The sequence below is a fragment of the Lissotriton helveticus genome (assembly GCF_964261635.1).
Source record: "Lissotriton helveticus chromosome 1_1 unlocalized genomic scaffold, aLisHel1.1 SUPER_1_unloc_11, whole genome shotgun sequence".
Taxonomy (NCBI): domain Eukaryota; kingdom Metazoa; phylum Chordata; class Amphibia; order Caudata; family Salamandridae; genus Lissotriton; species Lissotriton helveticus.
In genome coordinates, this window is record NW_027611650.1 from 1,859,352 (window position 1) to 1,883,252 (window position 23,901).

The 23,901-nt window shown below is 48.4% G+C and overlaps 1 pseudogene; it reads left to right on the plus strand.

The window, feature by feature from the left end:
- The first annotated feature begins 3,085 nt into the window (after positions 1-3,085).
- Positions 3,086-23,901, plus strand: part of LOC144805481 (uncharacterized) — a 34,429-nt pseudogene continuing 13,613 nt past the window's right edge.

Sequence of the window (23,901 nt, forward strand, 5' to 3'; positions counted from 1 at the left end):
ATTTATTTTAGCAGCCTGCAGCACAGACTGCTATCACCCAGGTGCCGGGCTCGGCTCAGGTGACTGTACTGTAAATAGCTGAGACCCCGCCACAGCGGCCTCAGAGGCGGTGCCATTGCCATGAGGCCTGTAGTTCCTTCTTTTCTGTTTTTCAGTTGTGACACACTTCTGGCAGAGGACCCCTCCTTTGCGGTTGGACAGAACTTACTTAAAGAACAGAAGCCCCTGGCCTAAGACGAGAGACAGCCTCCCAGCAGAACCCCAGCAGCAACAACATGACTGCAGTGATTAGGCACAGCCATTGCATAGCAATGCACGCGAGGTCTGTGACAGCTGCAGCACTTCCCCCACTTTGGTATTGTTTCTTCCTAGGTGATTGGTTGCAGGTTGATCTGTGTGTATGCCTGCGTTTGTAATTACAGCATAGGACCTATGGCAGCTCCAAAATAATCATGCAAAGGCTGAAAAATGCTATATTTTCTCTAACACACAACAACATTGAAATACATGTATATTAACACATTTTTGTCAAAAAATTAGAAAAGCACAAATGAAGGAAATTCTTTTCTAATTTTGAAGTTTGATGGAAACACACATTCTAGTAAGATCCAAACCAGCACACATGAAATATTCAATGACACAAGATTTCAATACGTTATCGTGTGCACCCCTGAAAGGTTTAAAATTGAAACTGTTTTTAAAAATGTAGTGGCCATTCCAATGGAAAATGTGCTGCCTGTAATGGACAGTGCTCTACCACACTGGGCTTTAGTAATATTTATTGAGACTTTTTTGACGTTATACAGGCCTGCCAAGTATCACGCATCAGGTGTGACACTCACGCATTTCAGTGTTGTGTTCTGCATCACCGCACTGAAATGCATTGTCACGCATTTATTGCTACTCTAAAACTCTGGCTATGCAGGGTGCCAGCAGCTGGGCCAGTAAGTTCATAGTTAAATGTCTGCTCTCAGCTCTGGAGTGGCTGAGAGTGCTGCAATGTAACAAATCTGGCTGGCAGCCTGTCGTGCCTGGCTGTTTATTTCCTGCGGCCTGTGGCGCTGTGCGGCCTTCGGAAGCACCACACTGAAACTGTATAGTGGGCCCAGTATTAAATCCGGAGGTGACCGCCATATTGCCTCCTCACGTCCTGACGTAAGAGGAAGTGAGGTAGGTCAGAAATGGCGGGGGACTCAATCTGAGAGTCAAGTCCTCGGTGCGCTGCGGTCTACACAATAGAATAAAACCCCCGGCGCTGCCGGACTGGCGGGAAGAGTGGCCAGATCAAGACCAGTGTCAGTGACCGTTTAATTTCTGTCACAGAAATTTTTTCTGCTTCCCTTTTCTGCTTCCCCTTCTCTCCATACCCTTGCATCCCTCCCACCCTCCCTCTGTGCTGTGACTGCATTCACACTTATGGAACTCTGCTCTTTGACCTATTGTAATAACTCTAATCAATGGTATTTGCTTTAGACCTTGCACCATATACTATTCCTATGTGACTCAGAGAGTATTTCCAGTCATATCCCCTCCCTATGTATATAGAGATAACTCTAATCACTAGTGTATGCAGTAGACCTTTGTACTCTCTACCATTCCTATGTGACCATTAGAGTATATCCGGTCTTATCCCTTCCTATGTATATAGAGATAACTCTAATGACTAGTCTCCTATGTGACTTTTAGAGTATATCCATGTGTATCCCTTCCCTATGTATATAGAGATAACTCTAACGACGAGTCGCCTATGTGACTGTTAGAGTATATCCATGTGTATCCCTTCCCTATGTATATAGAGATAACTCTAATCACTAGAACATACCGTAGTCCGCTTTGCTCTCTACCATTCCTATGTGACTTTTAGAGTATATCCAGTCTTACCCCTTCCCTATGTATATAGAGATAACTCTAATCACTAGTTTATGCAGGAGTCCGCTGTGCTCTCTACCATTCCTATGTGACTCTTAGAGTATATCCATGTGTATCCCCTCCCTAAGTAGATAGAGATATCTCTAGTATATGCCTAGAGTTTATCCATTTGTATCTCCTCCTTGTGTGACTTTATCTCTTGTAAATTTGCAATTTTTTCCGTTTGTACCTTTTTATAACGTATGTAATCCTAAGTCCGTATGTTTTCAACTGGTTCTTATGTAAGTCAAAAATTAGCAAATTTTTTGTCCGCTTGTAACCTTCAGTCCTTATGTTTGAAACTGGATCCTACGTAAATCGCTCTGACACCTTCGGGTAAAGTTCGCGCTATAAAAAATCGCACAAATAAATAAAATAAAAAATACATCCAAAGTCATCAAATAGACCCCAGCTCAGAGACTGGAGAGGAATGAGAGCAGCGCAGACAGCAGCGGATGAGGGTCAGCAGAGCCTGCGCCTGACATGGAGTCAGTGCAGTGAATCCGATCTGGGGGCCGCGGCGCGTGTCCTGGGGGGCACAGCAGGGATTCAAGCGCCACTCATGGGGCGGGGCAGAGGGGGGCCGTGCAGGGATAGCACCGGGGGCGGCGATGGTGAGGGAGCGGCAGGGAGGGGGGAGGCCGGGGGGGGGTGAGGGCAACGCCCGTGAGGGGGGGGGCTTCTGGGATGCCGAGCAGTCAGTGGGGGCCGCAGAGACCAAAGGGGGGGGGCGCTGACCGGAGCTCAGCGTGTCAGGCGGTGATCCTCGGCAGACAAGAGTGTCTCCCCCCCACTGCAGGCCGGGGGGAGGGGGGGGCAGGCTCGGTGCGGCCGCTCTGGAGTTTGAATCTCGGCGCCGCAGCCTCCTGTGACCCTGGGCACAGCGAGAGGGAGGGGCGGAGGGGCGGGGGGGGAGCCCGGCTATGGGAAGGAAGCACTGAGCGCGTGACCCGCGCGCTGACCCTCACAGCTGCGTGCCTGGACATCGCATCACGACCCAGAGACTTATAAATCAGCAGAACAACCCCACGTCACGAGAACGCGGACGAGAAGAACCCAGAAGAAGCGGAGCACCCGGAAGCGCCGAAGGTCAGCTGTGAACCGCTGACCCCAGAGACGAGGGGCGCATGAGGCCGACGCCGCCAGCTGACCCCAGAGAGGAGAGGTGCACGCGGCCCACATCACCAACCGACCCCAGGCACGCGACTGACGCCGGTACGTGGGAGACCAGGGGTGGGGGGCAGACTCCATCAGCCTCTGAGAGGGGGCTGGGGGGGCGTTCATAGCGGCCGAGCCAGACTCTTCCAATCCAGCCCTCCACCCAGGGTTGAGAGAGTCCTGGGTCAGTGACACCCCCCCCCGGAGAGACCGCCGTATGTTTAAAATGGACACTAATCTTGCAGTGAGCTCAGAGCTCAATGTCCAGTCAGAGCTGTGCAGTCGCCCCTCTGAGCCGAGCCAGTCTGAAGCTTCAGGGTCCCCGGTGCTCCCTGAACCCCTCCTCTGTCGGGGGGCTCCCAGTGACTCTCTCTGTGACCTCCTCCAGGGATCCAGCTTGGCTCTGTCCCTCCCTTCCTCTGTCGTGTTAAGGTCTCACAAAACTGACCAAATATATGCACCTTTTACACGTCCGAGACTGTAACTCCGCCCGGATCCCTTTACTTTCCCCTTTTGTATTCCTTCTCCCTCTTGAGCCTTTGTGGGACGGTTGGAGCTTTTTAAAATGTGGTTTTATTGCTAAAAGACACAACAATATTGTTGACTGTGATATCAATTTGTCTTTTCTGTTCATATTGCAACCTTTTTAGGTCGAGCGACCTATCTCAATGCACATGCGCATTGAGCGGGAGCGAGATATATATAGGGGCTTAAATAAGCTTTACCTAGACTGGCGATTGACTGGCGATTTGATGCTGTGACCGTGCGCTTTTAGGTCAATGCGCAAGCGCATTGACCTAAAATGCGCATGCACATCATCAAATCGCCAGTCAATCACCAGCAGCACTCCTCCCACACCTTTGAAGTGAAGCTTAGCTTCACTTCAAAGGCCCCTGCTGCTTCACACCCTCATGCCGCCCTCCCCGCTCCGCCCCCACATCAATGCCCTCCGTCTTGTTTCATCTGCCAGCACTGGATCACTCTGTCCCTCACCGCTGGTTCTCACCCCTCTTGCTCCTCAGCCCTCGCTACCGATCCCCCTCCCCGGATGCACTCTCCATTCTCTGCCCACAACCAGCTGTAACGTTGAACCCGACTCCGCCGTCGATCTTGCTCCCGCCTATCTCTCACCCTCCCCGGCACCGACTTCAATCTCCCTTTCCCCTTCACCACTGACCCCCTCCCCACCCCCCTTGAGCACGGGTTCAGACTGTAGCCTTTCCTTTCTCCGGTAATGGTATTTTCTCCTCTCAATTTTTTTGCACTTACTTTGATTTTTTTCTCTCGCCCTGTTCTTCGATTACCTCCCCCCATCCTCCAGCACCGCCCCCCTCCCACGCCCGTCATCCAGGAGTAGCTTGCTGTTTTTTCTCTCTTCCACATCTCCAACACCTCTATTCCCCCTCCTGCCACTCTCTCCAGCACTAGCTCGCGCTCCTTCACCCACCCTTTCCCCTCTGTCACCACATCTCCAGCCCCCCTCACCCCGACCAGCACCTTGAGCACTGAGTCTCTCTCCAGCACGTATACTCTGCGCACCCTGCACTGCTCTAGCTTACCCTTTCTTCTCTTTTGAACAAATTGGCCACATGCCGCCCCCGTCTCCCCTCAATCACTGTCAGTTGTTTTCGTCCAGATCCTGGTACTGAACGATGTCATTGATGACCCGCAGGGTGGGGAGGAGACTGACAAAATGCTGCAACTCCGGGCCGAATTATACGACAGCGCTATTATGTGGCTTTGACAAGCAAATTATATGGTACATTGTGAATAAAACAAATTATGCGCCACCTTTTCACATTATTGTGTAGTTATTTAGAAACTTTTATACATTGATGCAAAATAGACCTCAATCATCCACCACATCCACCACCACCACATCCACCACCACCACCACCGCATCCACCACCACCACCACATCCACCTCCACATCCACCGCCACATCCACCACCACATCCACCGCCACATCCACCGCCACATCCACCGCCACCACCACCACACCCACCAACACCACATCCACCAACACCACACCCACCAACACCACACCCACGACCACCACACCCACCACCACTACATCCACCACCCCATCCACCACCACCACATCCACCACCACCACATCCACCGCATCAACCACCACATCCACCATCACCTCCACATCCACCATGACATCCACCATGACATCCACCACCACATCCACCACCACATCCACCGCCGCATCCACCGCCACATCCACCGCAACATCCACCACCACATCCACCGCATCCACCACCACCACATCCACCGCATCCACCACCACATCCACCACATCCACCACCACTTCCGCATCCACCACCACCACATCCACCGCATCCACCACCACCGCATCCACCACCACCACATCCACCGCATCCACCACCACCACCACATCCACCGCATCCACCACCACCACATCCACCACCACATCCACCACCACATCCACCACCACATCCACCACATGCACCACCACCACATCCACCACCACATCCACCACACTCATTACCACCACATCCACCACCACATCCACCACCACATCCACCACACCCATTACCACCACATCCACCACCACATCCAACATATCCACCACCACTTCCACCACTACCGCATGCACCACCACCACCGCATCCACCACCACCACATCCACATCCACCATCTCATCCACCACCTCATCCACCACCTCATCCACCACACCCACCACCATCACTACCACCACCACATCCACCACCACATCCACCACCACATCCACCACCACATCCACCACCACCACATCCACCACCACCACCACATCCACCACCTCCACCACATCCACCACCACCACATCCACCACCACCACATCCACCACCACCACATCCACCCCCACATCCACCACCACCACATCCACCATCACCACCACCGCCACATCCACCACCACCATATTCCCCAGATCCACCACCACCACATCTATGTGTGTGTGTGTGTCTCTGTGTGTGTGTGTGTAGGTGCAAATGCAATGTTCTTGGATTTTCGTCACAATAAAATACACTGAACATAATCTTCACAAAATTTATTTACAAACGTTTAAGCTATTGCCATTATAAATTACAATTTTTTTTATTTAAGTATTAATTATTTACAAAATTAAAAGCCATTGTTATTTGTAATATCAATACATGTAAGTCACGTAAATACAACACACATTGCATTACAAATGCTATAGGTGTCACATTTGCGAAAATTAAAACTATTGACATTGTAACTGACAAAGCTATTAAATTGGCTATTTTCAAAACCAACACATAAATAAAACAAGCATTTACAATGCAACGGTCTCGCCTTTGCAAAAGTTACAGCTATTGGCATAGTAAATGTCAATTTTTTTATTTATGTGTTGGTTTTGAAGACATATAAATAAATGGCAATGTCATTTACAATGCCAATAGCTTAATCTCTTGCAAATGCGAGACCTACTGCATTTGCACCCACACACACACACACACACACACACACACACACACACAGAGACACACACACACACAGAGCCAGCCACAGAGTCACCCGCACACACACACAGAGCCACACACCTCTCCCCCCATGTATTTAGTCACTTTAAGTTCAGTGAAGCAAGTTAAGTCAAGTCCGGGATAATACGAAAAAAATCTACAAAACATAAAGAAAACATTCCTGAGGGATATGAGTTGGTAACTGTGAGGTGGCGCCCCCGCGGCCCCCCCAGGAGGGCTGTACATCCCCGCACCTACCTCAATCTTCTCCGCCACCGGGACTACAACAGCGCAACCCCTATCATAGGGCGAAGACAGAACTCGGCAATCCGGCCATAACACACGGGGCTCCGCCCTTCTTTCTTCCCCAGGGACCAACCAGAACCACGGGCCCGGAGGAAGTATATCCCGCCGACCCCGGAAGTCCCGCCCTGGCGGCAGAGTCAGCACAGGATAAAAGCGGGATCCGAGTAGAACACCCCGTCGGAGTTTTGTGGCAGGAGATTCAGACCGGAGCTGGAGTAGGAGAGCAGACGTGTGACGAAGAGGTGTGGACCGAAGAGTGGTGGAGCCCACAGGAGGTGGCTGAAGAGCGGCCGTAACTCACTTGGAGAGTTACGGCGGACCGGGTGAGTGTCTTAAGCCTTCCTTACCCCAACTCATTAGGAGTCCTAGTAATGCCCTGTAAATATACCCTTCTCTTTAGCATCACGTCCTTTGCACTGTAGCATATTTTGTATAGCACTCGCACTGTTTGTAGTGGCCCCCCTGTCCCCGTTCCCGCACCTCCCTTCCCGACACCCTTTTCTACAACCCCCCTTGTGTTCCGACCTCCCTCCTCCCTCCTTTCCTCACGGTATCTTTTCTCTTCCCGCCCCTCACGACCCGGGTGACGGTGTTCGGTATAGCAGTGGAGCATAAGGATAAGACTAACGGTCCTTTGTTTCTTTCTCTTACTGCCCTCCGTGGACCCCCCCTACATCGGAGCTGTCGTCGGAGAGTCCCCGCCCCAGGACTGCACCCAAGACCCGGAGCGGACTGCGAACCCGGAACTCTCCTTGCTTTCCTTTTTGTTGGGACACTGATTCTGGCTCATTGTATAAATAAACCTACAGAATAGCACACTACTTACGGCCTCCTCGCCTGCTTTTCCGGACCGCAGATAGCCCAGCCTTACAGTAACCCCTTTAACCCAGTATGAACGAAAACAAAGGATGACACACAAGCCACAAATGGCACGTTTAACACTAGCCTGCTATTAAAGTAGCATTTCCAGGTACACTTAAAACGCATTGCCTATATTTCGGCGTTCAGTGACTTAAAACATGTAAAGAGAAGTTCACTATCTAACCCTTCAAGAGTCACAGCTGCAACATCGCACATTTAAAAGCAGGACCCCATTTACTGTTTTACTTTGAAACGCACTGAACTTGGTGGAATATTTTGTAGAATCCAAGCAGGAAATGTGCATTTTTGCTGGAATAAAAAGACAAGAGCATCCCCCTTCAAACGAAGGACAGGGGCTTCTTTTCGCTTCACACAAATGTGGAGAGAAACCCAAACGAGCCATTGTTATTTGTAATATCAATACATCTAAGTCACTTAAATACAACACATATTGCATTACAAATGCTATAGGTGTCACATTTGCGAAAGTTACAACTATTGGCATTGTAAATGACAAAGCTATTAATTTCGCTATTTTCAAAACCAACACATAAGTAAAAAAATTTTTTTTACAGATTGATGGGGGCCCGGCAGCTTTCCAAACACAAGTTTCGCCAAAACCAGGCCAAAACAAGCTTTGTCAGCGCTGAAAGGCTGGTGGTCAATGCCAAAAATATTGGCTTTGCCAGTGCTTTTTTCTGACGTAGCCACTGATAGTAGAGACTCGGGATGCTTGACTTTGCTTACGCTTTTGCTCTGACCTGGACTGTGGCATCACCCCCTCCACTTGGGATATCGTGGACTCTCTTACTTTGCTTATGCATTCTGTTGTGACATTTTTAACTGTTCTGCGACATAAATTAGTTGTAACTTTCCGAGCATCTATTTGAAAAATGCTTGTATAACTCCGGCTTTTGCAAGCGCTATATAATACTGTAACACTATATTAAAACGGAAACTTTTGATTTAGATGACCTTCTTGCATTGAGATAATGAATTTTCCAAGAGGAAGTACTGTAAGATGAATAAGGGATACGTAATTGCGATTAAAACGAGGGGTTACCCCCAAGTAAACAGTTGATATACAAATAAAGGCAGACCCTGAGTTGTGCCAGTTCCGCAGACTGCCCCTCCCCCATCATCCACCTCCCTTGTTTAAATAGGCAGTGTTGCTTCTCGGACGCCCCTCCACCCCCATCCCACAGAGCACTCCCTGATTATAGGGTTGTACGCCGCAGCCGGGGGCCCGGGCCCAGCCCGTCTGCCGCCTCTGTATGTTTCCAAAGATTGTCCTGCAGGCAGGAGAAAAAACAGCTCCGGTGGGACATGTGTACTCTGCCTGTGATAGGAGGGGCCAACCAGGGCAGTGCACATCTCACCCAATCCTCCTCTCTGCCTGCCTTTGACAGAGCACCATGTCCATGTAAGGAGGCTTGGAATGCTCCATCCAATCGAGGGGTGAGGGATACAGTCGGAGAATTCATATTAAAAATACTGATGACATGACAGGTGTGTTTGGGGTCAACGTAATACAGCAGCTTTAAAAAACGGCTTCGTTAGTTACATAGTTGAAATATGCATTAAAAAAGTGAAACTGGTGTGAGAATCGGGTTGTACCACTTGCTCAAGTCCCCTCTCTGCTGGCTTTCTGGCATGGGCGGAGCGGCTGCCGGAAGTCCATCGCACACAGTGTAATCCTGTGCACTGAGCTGGCTGTGCTCGGGATCGGCGCCTGTGGGAAGCTCGGTGACGACACCTTAGGGCCCCGCGGCGGATCTCCCCTCCCGGCCCAAAGAAGAGGGGATGGATTAAGGACTGGCAAATGGTGGAGCTGCCTCGCTCTGGGTGTCCGGGCTGCAGAGCAGGGCTCATGGATTCAAGGATGCTGGTCCTATGAGTGGCACTATGGCTGCCCAGGCAAGGTAAGTGAGGCGCAGAAACTTCGAAGGGGATTGGAAGACGTGAGAGAGTAGAGACAGGTTGTTTTAGTCGCAGTGTGCGGGAAGGAGTGACAGTATCACCTAGCGTAAGACAGATGCCAGTATCCCACCCAGAAAGTAGGGAAGGCGCATTTGAAAATGGGACAGGTGGCAGCCCTCGCCTGGGGCAGGCTTGGGATTTAAACACTCCGCATACCATCGGACGCACATCGCCGAGTCATCACTTTCTACCTCCCCGTGCAGACCTGGCACAATGAAGCCCTCCTTTTAAAAACTCTAGAATGAGTCACTGTGCCGTGTTTTCCATACTGCTTATTCTTCGGATCTTTCTTGGCCCTCTGACCGTGTAATGCTCTCATCGGTGCACCCCTTTTTTGGCCCCAGGTCAGTCGCAGTCGGCGCCATTAAAATATTTGTGCTTTAGCAGATGCATATTTGTTAGCGTACGTGGACCTTTCTAACTCCATGCCCATATGCGGTAGTATTTCCCTTCACGTGTGCACATAACTGTATAATGTTCATGTGCACACGCCACCGCATAATTGTGCACTCCTTCGTGTGTACGTGCAGTAGTGCATCTGTGACTAAACATCTCTGCGTGTCCGCGCGTCGGCACACACACTTCTAGCCTCCTGGGGCTAGACGTAGGCTTTGCACGGGTTTTAAGTATTCATTTAATGGATGAAAACCTAGGCACGTAGTGCAAACATATGTTGGGGCCGAAGTTGTTTTGTTCAGTGGGTTGAGGGCACATTAATGAGCTCTGCATTTCACCGAAGCTTTCGATTCTATGTGCGCATGCGTGAGAGTGGTGGAATATTAGGCACGGCGACGTGCGCGCTCCCGAGGTTAAATCTCGGCCAGGAAAAGCGCGTGGAACTCTGCTGTACACATTCCCCCAAAAGTAACTACATAAGTTGTCTCGCCCTAGACAGCAAAGCTTCGCTTTGCTTTCGTCTAGGCGAGACCTAAAAAAGTGTCATTTACAATACCAATCGCTCAAACTTTCCTAATGCGAGACCTATTGCATTTCCAATGCTTGTTTTATATAGTGTCTGAGTATCTCATATAAAAATAAATGTATTGGCATTTGAAACAATGCCACATTAGGCAGTGCAATATGAACAACCATACAACCATTTGTGACTGAGTTTTACCCCAACAGTGTTTAAACAAAACCAGTATCTGACTTATCAGCATTTGCAGTGACCAATTAAGCATAACCCGCGGCAGCACATCATTTGATTATATTAGTAGTGACGCTAATCAAACTGTGTGTCAGTGGAAGCCAGTCTTAGAAGGTACAGGTTACCATATATCCCTGGGTCTTGACTCAACCGGTATCTCCTCTACATATAATACAAGATTTTCATTACAATAAACCATATCCTTCACCCAACGCTTAGTCATAGGAGCCAACGCACTTTCCTAGTGCAGCGCGACTTGGTGCTTGGCCAATAACAGTGCAGCGCACATACATTTTCCCATCGCACCCTTTAAGTGAGGTACATGGCATAGCAAACATACTGACGGAACACACTGCAATACAATCCCAGCCATTTCCTGTAGGTATTGCAATACCCCTTCCCAGAACAACAGCACTCTTCTGCACCCACACGCCAAATGTAAGAAGTCAGCTTCCGGCTGTCCACATCTTTTACAGTTACTAGTTTCTCTAAGGCCTCATCTCTGTAGTTTAACAGGCGTGTGGTAGACTTGGTGAATATATTTGAAATGTATGATGCACAAGTTACCCTTAGGTGTGAGGGCACCGGTCAGCTTGTAAATATGGTTTATATATTTGAAATGGGTGTGCTGTCAGTCCCCCCCACTTGCACCAGCGCCACAGGGCTGTTGTACAAAAGTACTATCCAACCCAGGAACAGTGGCAGGAATCCCATGCGGCGCCGTACATGGAACATGTCACTCCACTCAATGGAGTCAAATGTTTTTGCCGCGTCAGGAGGACCGCGGCGGCTGGCAGTTCAGGGTTCATTACATGGAACTTGACAAAGATAGTTCTCAAATTATTAGACGTGGAGCGCTCCGGGATAAATCCCGTTTGGTCCTGGCCTGCGGGGCTGAAGCTTGGTAGCTAATATTTTCTCCAGTATCTTAGTGTCCAAGTTTATCAGAGACAACGGCCTATATGATTCGTACCTGTCCGGGGCCTTTTCTTTTTTTAACAGCGTAATTATCAGGACCTGGCGGAGGGACGGTGGAAGTACACCAGTTTCATGTGCCTCTGCATACATTTCAAGCAGATAAGGCGCAAGCAGATCGATGTGTTCTTGATAGAATCCAGTTGTAAGCCCGTCTGGCCCGGCGCCTTTTGGTTGGGCAACGTGCATACCACCGCCTTTATATCCGCTTCATCTATGGGTTGGCAAAGATTGACGGTGGCCACCCGACAGCCACGCACAGGCAATGCCGGATAGATAGGCGTCCGCGTCCGTCGCACTCCCCAGTGCTGTGTGTAAATCAGAGTAAAATCTGCGGAATTGTTCCACTATCGCCTCGGGCCGTAATGCTCCGTGCCCTGCTTGTCTGTGAGCTTAGTTATGTGGTGATAGTCCTCACAAATTCCTATTATAGTGACCAAATTTCTGCCTGGGCGCCCTCCCTCCCCATAGGCTCGCGTCACATGTCTGCGTGCAATGTAGCGGATCTCCGATTCTGCCAGTGAGTCGTATTTCCTTTTTTGTTCATGTATACGGGCTAGGATTTCAGGACAGGGATTGTCTGTGTATTACCGTTCTCAACCTGTTAGTTAGTGCTCGGCCTGTGTTAGTTGGCCTCGAACATCTTTAAGAATATCCGCTGTGGTGCTGATTCAAACCCCTCTAATAGTCACTTTGAAAGCTTCCCACAGTGTGGATGCAATGTCCACCGCACCCGTGTCTACAGCAAAATATTGTTTGATGGCTTCCCTGACAGTATTATTATACAGCTTAAAAAGAGCATGCGCACGGAAGCGCCATATGTATGGGCAATGTACATTAGTTGCATGTTTAAAGGCGAGCAGCACCGGATTATGATCCGACAATGTGCGTGGGTGGATCGTGACATCCGTAACCCAGTCATTGGCCCTCTCACTGAGTAGCCAGTAGTCCAATCAGGACCAGCTATTGTGTGCAGGTGTAGAATGCATACCCTCCTTAGCTGTACTGTTAAATAGGATTTTAGGACCCTAGTGTAATTTTCCCGATTATGCCCTTATAAAGGTATAAATCACCTTGCCCTAATATAGCCATAGAAATCATAACCATATTTAAACATAGCCCATACAATCCAAATACAGACATGGATACTTCCACTAGTTCCTAAAAGCCACAACGATTTCTTGGAAAGACTCGCCTTCAGCAGTCAGGAACTTCCCCTTGCTTGAATATTGATCTATCTAAGAACTCATGGAGTTTTCAAAGAACTGCCATTCTTTGATGACGTTATTATGTCCAACCTTACGTCAAACTCGGCACTTTCAAGGTATAAATATACCCACACTTGCCGAGGCAAACACACGGTGGTGCGGAGCAGTTCGACTATCTACTTGCCCGACACAGCTTGCTACAGCAAGTGCCGAAGGAAGCCGACCCTCCAGCTGACGCACTGAGAGAGACGCTGTCTTTTCTCTTGCAGAGAAATCCAGCTCCAGTGTTTCCAAGCTCCCCTTGCGGGGTGTTGGGAAATCAAGTCCCGAGACAGAGAGATACCAGACCTCCGTCCTTCTAAAACCAAGGTACGGAGCTGATTAGACCCTAAGAGAAATCATGGATAGATTCTTGGCAAAAGATACTAAAACCCATGCTACACAATACTTACTTCTTCCCTAGTACTAGACTTAGGTTGGGTACATCGGGGTAGGCGTCCTCAGTGGACATACTCCGATGCATCTTCTGCAGGAGGGCGATCTGTACGCTGTGGTGGTCTAAGTAGACGAACAAATGTCTGATTTTTTGGGGAGTATTAAGCCCTCTGACATGCCATGTCACAATTATATTTCTCACCCATAGTCATCACAAGGCGTTAATGTAATTGTGTCGGTGTCCTGCTGCCAAGGTCAAAGAATGCGATCAATGTGAGTTCAAGCGTCTCTGGTAATTCAATCACAATAATAAACCCAGCTTTTGAACCTTGCCATTCGCCTCCCCCACCCACTTCAGCAGCCCCAAATTGCTAAAGCCATCCCACAAACAAACTCTAGAACCCCCCTTCCTACTCTTCAAACAAACCCCATTAGAAACAAGAAGATAATATGGTGCACCCATGGAGGCGTGAGCCCCCCGCCGGAAACCCCTGTGACATAGTCACATGGGGGGTCGCTTAATCATCTAAGTTCAACCTCGCAGCCCTCTGACCTCTGTGAAGAAACCACTTATCAAAAATGCAGACCACAGCACCAAGAAAAGCTCTAAATCATGCGCATGTACAGTTATTTATTTATTTATTGGGCTTATAAAGCGCGACAGCTACCCGAAAGGGTTTCCCGGGCTGAGAAATAGCAACAAGCAGTAGGTACGGAAAGAAACGCAGTTATTGATTAAAAAGCCAGGTTACATTTCAGGAACCATACGTCATGACGTGTGTTCGTGACGTTTACTTATCTGTGTCCATGCAGCTCGTCATCGGCTGAAGACAAGCTGCAATATCCCAGTACTGTCCAAGGGTCGAGGGGGGTTTGTCAATCATTCAACATCTGAAGTGTGTCCTTGCTCCTACTACGTGCCCCTCGTTGATTTTCTACGCTGTACTGGAGCGCCCTTCAGCTGCAAAAATGTAAGGATGTCCTTAGGGTCATTTTAGATCTTGTTTTTTTTCCCCATCAGTGATCCGAAGCCGTGCTGGGTAGAGCATCGCGTATTGAATATTCTGGTCCCTCTGTGATTTCTTGACTGCTAAAAACATTTTCTGCACCTCTTGGACTTTTTGCATGAAATCCGGGTATATGGAAATGTTCATCCATCATGTGTTAAGGTTTCCAGCTCCCTGGCTTTTCGAAGCGCTGCATCCCGATCTCTATAGTTCAAAAGTTTTGCAATGATCGGACGCGGTCTGGCCCCCCGGCAGAGACGGCGGGGCAAGTGATCTGTGTGCTCTTTCAATGATGAAGACATCCGAGAACGTGTCTTTGCCAAAAAGGGTCACTAGTAAATTTTCAAAGTAGCGCTCCATGTTTCCAGTGTTTGTTGTTTCCGCTTCACCCATGACGCGTAAGTTGTTATGGCGGGATCTCACCTATAAATCTTCTGATTTCGCCATGATAGCAGCCAGTGCTTTCTCGGCCTTTTCTTGTTTTGTTTCCATTTGGCGTTGTGCGTCTTCTGAATCCGATATCCGTCTTTCCGCCATATCTATCCTCTCCGCGAGCCGTTTCGACATACGATCCACTCTATAGGTCAAGGTATCGATCTTCCCATCTATATTAGTCAGCGTGGCTTGGATCTTCGTGAACATTGACTAAAAAGCCACTGACACAGCAGGGTACGCGTCCCCCATAGGCGCTTGAGTGGAGGATTGTTCTGCTGTGCCTGAATCTGTTGTTTTTTTGGCTTGATCAAAATGTATTTTTGGCTGAGATTTATCCGGTTTCCCCATTGTGCGCCTGTCGGTGGCCGTGCCGGTGTGTCGCGTCTCGTGGGACCAAGGTACTATCACCGTGTGAGTGGCATGGGTAGTACCAGAAGCAACGAACTCCGCACCACCGGTCCTGCAACTTCTCCTCTGCAGCTGTGAAGAACAATAGGCCCCCAGTCAGCCAGTGTGTAGTGGGCCAGGCTCTGTGGTGCTCGGCCGCCCTAGATCAAACTTGGCGCTATCCATGTTCAATGAGTGGAGGCACACCAAGAATTCAGAGCAGTGGTATGCCTGCGTCAGGAGGTGCATGATGGTCCCCAGACAACACACTCAGACAATTCCACCCTCCCGAGCAGTGATTGTGGACCTCCGTAATGTACAGCTTCAGATGCAGGTGGGGAGCCAGGTGGGAATTTCTCTGTAGCTCGATGTAGAGTCAAGTGGGGATTCCTCTGTAGCCCGGTGCAGAACCTCCCTCTGTGCGCATCTCAGTTGTTATCGCTGCTAGAGCACGGTCTTTGAGAGTGCTTAAATCTCGCAGCCCATTCCCGGGCACGGCTGTCTCCTCCCCTGTGTGGAACCTCAGTCAGGGGGGAGTCACTGATTAAAAACTGACTGCACTCACCCTTCAGCGCTCAAAGGATTCTCAGGCGTGTGCGAGCTCCCAATGCGGCATGGGACGTCGGCGCATCTGTTACTTGGGGCGGTCTGACCACCACAGCAGGGCTATCGCGTGTTCTCCCGAGTCCCTGCCCGCACACACACCGCGCAGCTGCAACCTTCCCATATGTCACTGATGTGTGTACGTACGACCCACTCCAGCGCAGCAGCAGCAGCAGCTGGTTTGTTCAGATCTGCAGCACGTGCTCCCGCTAATGCCATCTCCTCTGCCCTGAGGACTCGTTGCAGCTGCCTAGATATTTAGGATAGTGATATCCCGTCTGTCAAGTATCACCCTGAGTAGGACATATCGGCTGTTCACGTCGGCTTTCATGTACTGCAGATAAACGGCGTCCCAAAAGCCACCCATATCAATACACCCCTGGCATTAGTAAAATAGGATGAGTGAAATATCTGGCCTCTTCATATTTTTTTTTGTCAACCTATTGGCTCCCACGTCATCCAGGTGGGTTTCTTGCAAGCAGGACACTCAGACGTGGTGTCGCTTAAGAAACGTGAGTACTCTGTTACCTTTTGTACCCAATCCACTTACATCTTAACTAAGGAACTTAACCTCCATTGTCATAGCGATATCTATCTTGGTGTTGTTCCAGTCACCAGCTGTGCACTCCATCCACATTCCACATGTGCTGCATATAACAACTACTAAAAAACAAACCAAACTGTGCCATGCTCCCTCCACCCCCCAAGGACCAGTAACGTGCAACAGCGCTATCGTCAATGCCCTCCCCATGCTTGTTCCAGGATGTGCGCTGCTTCCCTCGCAGCCCAACAGGGGCCACTGAACTTCCCAAATTAACCAGCCTCACGACCTAGCCCGCCCATCACTATACCTACAAAATGCCCATCAAGGGAAGTGTAGTCCAGCGGGGGTCCCCAATAAGGTTGCAGGCTCTGTGTTCCCTGTCCGCTGCAAAGAGTTCAGATAAGCCCCACGGACGCAACTGGGTGTGTATCCACCGCTCCAGGAATTAATTTTTCCTGTCCTCCTCAATTTGTTCAGGGAACCCTAGGACTCTTATGTTCCTGTGCCTTGCGCGCCTCTCCGCAACTTTGGCCTGGCACTCAAGGGCCCTTGTGACTGGACGTCTGGGCCACGTGCTGCTTGAATGCTGCCACCTCTCCTTTTAAGTCCACTATATCTCCTCCGCCGTGGATACTTTACCTGCTACTTTAGGTAAATCGGCTCTCAATATGTTCACATCAATAGACACAGTCTCAATTTGACATTCCAGGAGCTTCCTGGATAGCCGCCATGATGGTTTGCAAGTTGCGCCATCTTCCCCCTCATTACCAGTGCCGGTTTGTCTTGTTATTCTTTGCGGGGGTGTCAAGGGGTAGTATACTGTGTGATTGTGTTGGCCCTAGCAAAGCAGCCCATATTGTCCTTGTCCATCGTGTGCACACCAGGTGCCCCCGTGCGCTAGAACCGGGTTGCGTCAACCACCTCAGTTCATCAGCCACCAAAGGCTTCTGCGTCTTCGTCAATCTGGGCACTGTAGTCACTATATTATCCTCTCTGGAGTGTGGTGGGGGAGGAGAAAGAAACAAGAAAGAGGAGGCAGCTCTGTCTGACAACCCCCTACCCCCCGACTGACCTAAATGGCCTGCAGCAGTAGGACCAGGCCATGTGTAGCTCAGCAGCAAACCCTTTGTGTCAAATGTGTTGTAAATTGCCTGTGATGTTGTGCAGCATCCCATGTGCCGCATAGCACCCTCAAAGAGAAGTTCGGTCTCTAGCACCCCAGGAGATTTCCCCCTTGGCCTTGCTAGGCAGCAATCAAGGCCCCACCTCTCCGCCCACAGTCCAGGGGGCCACAGGGGTCCAACCACAACTGTTCCTTGACTCCAGCAGGGGCAAGAATATGCAACTGCACAGTCTGCAGCCCCTGCTGTTTAGGGAAATCGTCCTCGAGTTACACTGAGAGCGAAGTTTGGGACGAGACCATCTGACTTCCAAGCTCAAGATTTGGGGACAAAATAGGATCCCTCAGATCCATGGACTGCCTTATTGACATCGCTCAAGATACTGAATCCCTTTGTGGGTTGGATAGATCACCACAAAAGAAAGGTCTTTACCAAAAAGGACATAGCTTTGAGAAAGTCGCGGGACGATTTTCCTTTGTAAGCAATGAAATAAGTGTTGGCTGTCTGAAGCAAGACCAAAAGAATAAAAAAAAAAAAATTGAAATAGCTTGTGTATAATTTGTGCTTACATCGTGCACTTAACAAATTGTTGATACACCTATGATGGTGTGCTGAGGATTTCTTTGACTATTCAGTTTTTGTATTTCACCTACAACTTGAACACGGAAAGACGTAATCTAAGATTTGCAGAAAGAGCCTGGAGATCCTCTCCATCCTTAGAACTTCTAAAATGCTTAAGATCAACGAGGAACACATACAACAGAAGAATAAGGCAAGTGAAAGCTAATTTTTTAGAGCACAGCTTGACCAAGCCAGAAATAGTCAAGCAACAGTCACACCAGAACCAGCACCCTCCCAAACTGTGAAGAACTGGCTGCCTTTTTCATGGAAAAAACCACAAAGATAGAGAATGAGCTACAACTAGTGAATGAACTACTACCGGCTTCATCACTCAGTTTTTCACTCACCACCTAGTATACTGAAGGTAGTGATCCATCCAGGTACCCTTCCAAAAACAAGGCCCCTTGCCACACCTTCTCCTCAATCAACGAAAGTGACATTTACAAAATCCTTTCATCATATAACCCATCTAGTCACTTCACTGGCCCTCTACCTCCATCTATGTTCAAAAGAGATCACAGCCTTCATTCTCCCCTATGGTCTAAGATCGTAAATGCCTCGCTACATCAAGGCATTATACCTGATTGCCTAAAAGCAGGACACCCCCACTTTAAAAAAACAACGCAGACTGCTCTGATCCTAATAACTTTCAGCCAATCTCCAACATCCCTACTCTTGCAAAGCTCTTAGAAAAATGTGTCTAGATTCAACTCTGCAACCACGTAGACAACTTTTAACTCCTTGACAAACACCATTCAGTTTTCCGTAAAGGTCACAGCACTGAACCTGCACTTACTCATTTTGTGGAAGACATATTAACACTGGATCTAAATGAAACATCCCTCATGATACTGCTCGACTTTATAGCCGCCTTTGACACAGTTAATCACGATAGGCTATTGGAACAAAGGATGGGCTTATTAGGGGTCGTATTGTATTGGTTTTCCCCATTCCTCTAAAACAGATCTCAGGTAGTCAGAATTAATTTATCTCTGTCTAAGCCCCATGCGATCACTCTTGGCTTTCCCCAGGGATCTGCTCTCTCACCCATTCTCTTCAATCTTTTCCTGGAACTACTGGCAAACTACTTAAAATCTGCTACCATCACCTATAATATCTACACTGATGACACTCAGCTGAATCTCAAAATCATCTTCCCAGAGGACATTACATTCCTCAATTCCACCTTGCAAAATACACATCTCTGGCTCACAGAAAACCAACTCACTATTGCCAAAACGGAATTCTTTCTCATCTCACCGCCGAATAAAATTCCCCTAGATCGATCTTTGGTTGAAACCTCTTGCAGCCCTCACTTGCTCTCCTCACATCATACGGTCTAAGCGGTCTAAGCTCTTGTTTTGCCCAGACTGGATTATGGTAGTGCCACTCTATGTGGCTTACCTCGATACAAATTGGACTCTCCAAGAGTCTCCCTCAACACGGCAGCCAGACTTGTCTCCAGAACACAAAGAAATACACACATCTCCCCAGCCCTAAAATCCCTGAACTGGCGACTGTACGAAGCAAGATCTCAACAAATAATTGCATGCATGACTCCTAAAGTGTCACACATCAATACCTCCCGATATCAGGCCCAAAAGCTAAACCATGAGGGGACTGCAGACTATTGTGAAGCGCGCACACCCTGCTTCTGAAACCCAAATGAAACCATAAAAAGAAAATGGGCGCCAGCGTGTTTTCCTTTTTCGCACCTAAGATATGGAATTCTCTACCGCCGGACGTTTGTCTAATCTCTTCTACCACCTCCTTCAAAAAAGAAGCATAATCTTTTCTGCTGACTAGGTTTTTACCCTAAGACAATATATTCATGCTTACTAAAATGTAACCATACTAACTACTCTTTATGATGCTTGACCATCTTATTGCTAACTATTATTGAGATCGAGCTTTTTACTCTATTTATCTTCATTGCTGTGTTTGTCATTCACTCATGTCTGTTTTACCAGTCCAACAGACACCCTACCTCTCGTCATGTAAAGCTTTCTGATACTCACTACGGCAGAGGTCTTCAAACGTTTGGATGCCGAGACCCCCCTATCAACATTTTGAGGATTAAGGACCCCCTCCTGACAAAAAATTTTAAACCTGTAGGCAGGGCTACTAGAATTATGAGGCAGTGAGGACCAAATTATGCGACAGGCTTGACTAAATTGTGTGGGAAGAAAATGTAAGTGATGTTATGCCACGTATTTTGGGATAGCATTGCTTCATTATGTTGAAATTCTTTACACACAGTAACACTGAGGAAAGATTTCACCCCATCAGTACCAGTTTATAACCAAAATACAGCAATTAACATCGTAAAGATTTCAAGTCAACCTTTGAGAAGGGCTTTCCACTCTGCAGGAATACGTGCTGCCACATTAGAAGCTCACCTGGCCCTGGCCAGGAGAAGCAGGGGTCCCTTAAAAACCCGGCGGTTTTGTGCAGAGTTAAGCAGTTTACCCATGTAGCTTTCCTCTCGACCCCTCCCTTCCATCCCTCTCTCCTCTCCTAACCCTGGATCCTCTCTCACTATGCAGGCCATTTTCTTTCACCCCTTTTTACAACTTCTGAACTCTCCCCATTCAACCTCTCACTTCACCTTTAATCACCTCTTGCCATTCTGTCTTTTCACTGTCCTCATCTCTAACAGTCTCTCGCATTTATTTCATGGCCTCTCTGTTCCTATCACCTCCCGTGCCCCTCAGCACTTCTCATTCACCTCGTCTCTCCATTAAAATATTTGTTTATTTGTATCTTAGACCTCTCCAGTCCCCCCATTCAACTTTCACATCTCCCCTTTGTTTTAACAGAAGCCCTCACCTTTGGCTCACACTCAATTCTTGCGTGTCCACACTTCTATTTGGCAATTCACATTTCTCCTCATCCCTGACCTCTTCAATCGAATTCTCTCACTCCCTTGCTGTCCTCTCTCATCTCTCCTCACCAAGCATACGGGTCGGACCCGTATGCTCCTCTCGGCCTGTGCCACTCTGCTTATTGTTCCATATTCAAGAAGGCATGAGTTGTCTGTCTCTCTGTTTTGGTGCAGGCTGCGCAGTTATGGAACTTGCACCCTCCTTTGCTTTGCTCCACCAAGAATCTATTGTCCTTTAGCAAGATATAAAAACCTTTCTCTATGCTCTGTGGGTGACCCCATTTGGCTGGTTCTCCTTCTGTGTGTTTCTCATTTGCCTACAGGCAGCAGATGGTTATTAGCTCCAGGACATCTTTTGGTAACAGTAGCGCACTACAAATGTAAATAATAATAATAATAGCCAGAAGCAAAGAAGTCACTAGACCAGAAATTTGGAGGGGACTAACACTCCCAGCCAGGGCTGGTCCTAACACTGGTCTCACACGGTGCAACAGTCTTTTTTGGTGCCCCACCCCAGTTTCCTCCTTCTCCATGAATTGCTTCACTGCCACTAAAGAACAATGCACCTCATCTCTCTATAGCACCTTTCTGACAAACATTTCATTTTTTTATAGCTCTACTCATAGTTTACTCGCACTCAGTTCTGTGATCTGCATGGTACACGTTCTTTGTAGCAGGCACATTAACCCTCTGCACACTGTGTGGGTGAAAGGGGAGTGAAGTGTCACATGAGTGCAGGATGAGTAGTGTGCCTGTGTGACTGCAGAGTGAGGTATAGGGTGAACAGCGCAAGTGCATTGTGAGTGCAGAGTAATCACTGGGAGTGCAGGGTGACCAGGTGAATGGTGTGAGTGCATGGTGATCAGTGTGAGTGCATGGTGATCAGTGTGAGTGCATGGTGATCAGTGTGAGTGCATGGTGATTACTGTGAGTGCAGGGTGAGCGGGTGAATGGTGTGAGTGCATGGTGATCGCTGTGAGTGCATGGTGATCGCTGTGAGTGCATGGTGATCGCTGTGAGTGCATGGTGATCGCTGTGAGTGCATGGTGATCGCTGTGAGTGCATGGTGATTGGTGTGAGTGCATTGTGATTGGTGTGAGTGCATTGTGATTACTGTGAGTGCAGGGTGAGTGGTGTGAGTACATGGTGATCAGTGTGAGTGCATTGTGACTACTGTGAGTGCAGGGTGAGTGGTGTGAGTGCATGGTGATCAGTGTGAGTGCATTGTAATCGCTGTGAGTGCAGGGTTGTGGTAAATAAATAATTAATTACCGGTACTATTTTTGAATACATTAATAAAACAGATAGCTCAATAAATAAGAGGCAGGATCCGGGGAATCTGAGTCTAACAGGCTTTAATCAGGCACAAGGGAAGGGACAGGATCTGAACAGCCTGAAATAGAATGGCACGAGTGGCAGCTGCAACGTCTCATTAACAGTACAAGGTATATATAGTAAAACATTAGAATTACATTGCATACAGTAGGCGTAACAAGTGACAAGCGTAAGATAAGAACACATGGGCGTGAAAAGAAGGCGTGCACAGGGCGTGCATGAAGACATGTGATGAGAACGTCACAGAAGTGTCATAAAATGGGTGGATACATGGAGGGGGCTACCTGGGCAGCTGGAACCTTTAACCTAGTGGTGCGCGCAAACGGGCCATGACGTGTAACTGGGAGAGCTGGGGGCTCTGACTTCTGTGCTAGAAGAGGAGACTAAAGTCTGCGATGTCAGGACGACATGTACCTATAGCATATCTGGTATCTTGTGTTTAGAGTACATGTTGACAGAATCTAAAAGTTATCAGAGCAAAGGCTACTGGACACTAAGGCTGGTGTAGGCATATATTCTACATGTATTGCGTGTGCTATGAATCTTCTATGAATATTAATACAGTAATTCACTTGCATGGAGACAGAAAGACTAGACTATAATTGAAGATGTTTATGCGGTTCGTTAGCTTAGGAATGTGAAGACGGAGAGCTGAACTGATAACTAGAGGCATAACATATTCTTGGCAGGCAGAGCCAGGCCGGGCACTGAGCTGCGCGGCAGGAAGTAAGCGAAGGGTCAGGGATGCAGGTGGGGGCTGCATCGCTCCTCGGAATGGTTTCAGGAGACTGGAGCTTGAATCTGGTGTCCGAGCCCTTTTTGAGGCCTGGAAACGGGGACAATTCAATGAATAAACGTGCATAATGTAAAACGTTGGCAACATAGGCCTAATACTCGTTGCTTTCACGGGGACTGGAAACTGGCATACTAAAGTTGGACACAACTAGAATTGCGTCTTTAATCGATCATAGGGGTATATATGCATATCGATCATGCACATATTACATAGGATGTGGAACACGTAGGCACACATGACAAGGCAAAATTCAATTTTCCTCAGGGTGATTACTGTGAGTGCAGGGTGATTGGTGTGAGTGCATGGTGATCAGTGTGAGTGCAGGGTGAGCGTGAAAGTGAAGGGAGAGAATGAGGAGCGAGTTGTCTGAATGCAGGGTGCATTTCCAGACACTTGAAATAGCTCAGCATGTTATTGACGGCGGCGTAGGGTTTAAGATCTAAGTTAAACTATTGCGGCATTAATCGGGGATCGAGGGTGGAGGAAATAAATAATGTGCTGATCCTACAACAAACTTACAGTCCTATGGTTAGGGTTACCAGCAGATTATTTTGATGGCCCAGTCGGAACAAAAATAAGCAGTCACCTAAAGCTGTATTTTCAGCACTTATCTGTGCATACTTCGAACAGCAAATATAAATAGAAAGCACTTTTAAGTGTGTTCTAGGGCTGCCTCAATGATCCATGACTGACAAA